The sequence below is a fragment of the Dermacentor albipictus genome, chromosome 5, assembly GCF_038994185.2.
Source record: "Dermacentor albipictus isolate Rhodes 1998 colony chromosome 5, USDA_Dalb.pri_finalv2, whole genome shotgun sequence".
NCBI classification, from domain to species: Eukaryota; Metazoa; Arthropoda; class Arachnida; order Ixodida; family Ixodidae; genus Dermacentor; species Dermacentor albipictus.
In genome coordinates this window covers 89,511,018-89,515,186 of record NC_091825.1, presented here as the reverse complement: position 1 = coordinate 89,515,186, position 4,169 = coordinate 89,511,018, and positions in this window count along the sequence as shown.

The following is a 4,169-nucleotide window of genomic DNA, read 5'->3' as shown; positions in this document are numbered from 1 at the left end:
CCTTTGGCTCCTTATTTCCTTCAAATGATTTCTTTGTCGTACGTCTTCCTTCAGGACCTTGGGCAAACTTCCCACGCGGTTAACAATATACGCTTGCAAAGCTCTGGCACGCTTGTATAAGTAACTTACTGCCAAGGCGGTAAATAACCTCCACTGTTCCAACTTTCTGTAATGATTTTCCTTAACATCGCTTCTATTTTCTCTGAATATAGAATCGCTATCATTTTTTTTTTGTTCTTCCGGGGCAGCGGGGGAAACCTTGCAAGCGTTTCGTATATCGTCTCTAAAGAGGTAGAAAATGAGGGTATCAATTTTAATAAAGCTCCTAACGTGCCCTTCCCCTCAATCCCACTAAACGTAAACTTGGTGAAGGATGTGGATTTTTTTCTAAACACCCGGAAAACATGCATATAACGTTTCCGAGCGCTTGTATAGTCGCACTAACAGCATCGCTGCATAAAGAAACAGCTAAGTAAATGCAGCGCGAACAGTGCACAAAACTCGGTAAACACCGTGTGACATGTTTATATAGTAAGGCGTACTGCCGCGCTAGTTCTGTAAACATGCTCAAGACGGAGCTCGAAAACAACACGGAACAAGAGAGATAATTTGTTTTCGAGCTCAGTTTTTTAACTATATCACATTTTTAGCGGCACGCTTGGAGATTTTCGGACGAATACGACTTTTTTTTTTTTGGGGGGGGGGGGGGGGGTTGGGCTTTCCATTACTATACAAGTTCCATCCTGGCTTTCTCCAGAAGCGCCCACGCAATGTGCGGCACAAGCGAAAGGTAATGTCACCTAAACGGCATGCAGAGAGCCTGGAATCACGCAAATACGCGAATAACAGGCGAGCACCGGGAAACAACCCGCCCTCCTTCGTACTTCATTGAGTGGTCGCCGTCAGTGCGTTTTGCTGTGGACAATTTTCACGAAGCCGCAGTCGCGCTGCTAAGGTAACAGCAGTCACTGAAGGTGGGGTGCATACTGCAACACGCCTATCGGACAGTGCAACGAGTTCGCTACTGTTGTCAAAGGCATCGGATGCCCTTAGCACAACCAGTATTCTCCAAGACGACGCAATTTCAGCGACTCCGAGCACAGTGTACAGTGGCCGACCACGCGTGCAGTTCAGCGAGCCAATGAGATCAGTGTAGCGAGCCGCATGGCTATTCCCGAGGCAACGCACAGCGCACTTCGCCGAAATGACGAGAAGCGTCGTCTGCTATTCGTGGAATTTCTACAACGACGACCCTGGGCTGGACCTGTGGTCGAACCAGTTGGGAATGGTTCCTACAAAAATATCCGGTTCGGGTAGACACCCTGCTGGTCTGGAAACGGCCTTCGTTCGGCGCTGAACTGATACGAATGGATGATTGATTTTCATCATCAGTTGGTGTTGGGTCTGCATGCAGTTACTGGTTGCGCAAGGTTCTCATTCCCCACACCAACCACGTGACGAGTCTCGAAATCGGGCGTAGCGCAGTGGAACGGCGATATTGGAACAATGCCTGCTCTCCGCAGTTCACGCCGTTTCAACCCTCGCCCTTTCTCCTTCTTCAGGAAGCGGTTTGTACCGGTTGTATGCTATAAACATTCATTACCCCGCGTTGAAGGCGTCATTGCGTTTCTCTAGACCTGCTTTCTCTCTTGCTCGACCTCTCGCCGCGGAGTCAGGATCAGCTAACGAGATCCAAGGTTGCCGCGTCGCCGCAATCCTTGCGGTGGAATGCGTTGCAGCGGTTCTGATTGCGGATGGAAGGCGATACCACGGCCGAGACCGGGCAATCGTTCACGACACATCCTACAGCGCTATCTTCCCGTGTTTCGAAGTGTTTCCTTTCTATGGGTTTTCCTGCGTCTTTCTTTCTTTCTTTCTTTCTTTCTTTCTTTCTTTCTTTCTTTCTTTCTTTCTTTCTTTCTTTCTTTCTTTCTTTCTTTCTTTCTTTCTTTTTTATGTTGTGTAGCGTTGGAGCGCCCACGATCCGGGGCCGTGCTCGAACGATGGCTGGCAGCTGCGAAAGACACCAGTAACCGAATGAATGAACGGAGCTCGGTTACACCCACTGATTTTGTCTTGACGTACAGATCGTCTCCAGATGGCTACACCGCTGTATGCAGGTCATGGAGAACGTGTATGCGAGAGACTGGCGCCGCCGCAGGTGTGAAAGGGCGTTGTGCCGTGCAAAATGAGTGATTACGATGAGCCACAATAAACAGGAGTATATTTTTACTGAGCAGAAAGCCCTGGCTGACGGTCATTCATCGGCGGATAAAATGTCCCGATCACCTCGCGACGGTCACTCGTGACCTGAGCCATGCGCCCGCTTCGCTTCGTAGGATAGGATAGGATAGGTAAACTTTATTAAAAGAATAATCCGAAAAACCGCTAATGGTCGGGGCCCGCAGGCTCTTGCCATCTTCTCAGCTCTCTGGATCAGCTTGAGCTGCTTGTCAAGGGCCGAGCTGGACAGCAATGCCTCCCATTGCTCCCTCGTGGTGTTCGTGTCGGGGTGTTCTATGTTGTGTAGCGTGCGCTCCCACGTAATGTGGTATAGGGTTGGTGTGGCCCCGCACCACGGGCATTTGTCCCTGTAGGCTGTGGGGTGTATGCTATGTAAAATGTGTAGGTTCATGTAAGTGCCTGTCTGGAGCCTACGCCAGGCAGCGGCATCCTCTGTCTTTAGATTTTAGATTTCGACGGGGTGGTGGATATCTCAAGTGACTCCCTCTGTGGTAGTTCATGATGGCTGAATACTCGAGGTCGACAGGGTCCGGGTTTTTGCAGCCGGCGTGATGAGTGTTAGGATATGCACGAATCCTCGAGCTGCTCTGTTGGCCTGCATGTTAACCGTGATGCCAGTGTGGCCAGGTATCTAGATGATGGTTTAAGTGGTGTTGTGCTCAGTGTCATCCTTGAGTACTTGCGCTAGGACTTGTGCAGCAGGTCTTCCGACTCTTCCCTGTAGCAAGCTGCGGGAGACCTGCTGGGAATCTGTGCACAGATTCCCAGCAGCAAATAAGCAAACGAACCACTGACTATCCTCATAAGGATGGCCAATTGTTCGTTTGCTTGTTGGCCTCCGCAGATGGCTAACACGATACCCAGCTCTTCGGCTTCCGTGAACATGCAGGGGCGGATCGATGCAGCGGAGGTAACCTGGCCTCGGCGGTCGCATACCCCTGCCACTGCGCCTTTGTTCTTCGTCCCATAAATGGGGACGTCCGTTAAACGGGCCGTAGTATGGAACCTGACTGTTTTCTCTATGTCCTAGTCCATTGCTCTCCTGCTACCGGAGTGTAGGTTAGGTTTCGTGTCGCGTGGTATCGGGGCAACGTGATACCTGTCTTGGACGTGACGAGGTATCGAGCAGGTTTCTTGGCTTCGTGTTCAATGGCGTGTCGCTAGCCAGCCGCCGTTCTCTTCATCTTCCTTAATGTCGATGCTGCTACAGACGTAAAGCTAGGGGAATAAGGAAGGACATTTAAAAGTATTAATAGTAGCAAAGTGGTCTGCTTCCTCGTTGGAAAGGTTCGGAGTTCCAGTGAGAGTTTAAGCCGTGGGATTGCTGAGCAGTTGCCCGCGTGCCAAATTTTTGGGCCTTTGATTCATTTTTATTGCACGGGTTCGGCTTTTTAGAAATGGTGTTCCATGACAGTCGAATAGCGCTCCGAGGTTCTCAAGGAAAAAAAAAAAATAAGCCGGCAGATCCCACGCCCTGTGAGGATCGGTGTTATGCGAAGCACTTCGCGGGGAGCCTGCCAAGTTAGTGAAACGACCATGAAAGCACCAAGGCGTAGGTGGCCGTTTCATGACACCTACTTAACACGCATGCCATGATATTCATGTCGCGACCTGTCATTTATGTGCGTCATACGCTCTCTTCATACTATGCTAATTTTGGTACAAGCCAAGTTAACGAAACGACCATGAGATCACTAACACGTAGGCAGCTGTTTCACGACCTACATGACACGCATGTCATGATATTCATATCATGACCTATCATTTATGTTCATCGTACACCTTTGTCGTACTATGCCAATTTTGTACATGCCAAGACGTAGGCGGCTGTTTCATGTGCTACATGACACGCATGCCATGACATATGACCTATCTTAAGAAGCCAATAAACATTGACACCAAGGACAACATAGGGGAAATTACTT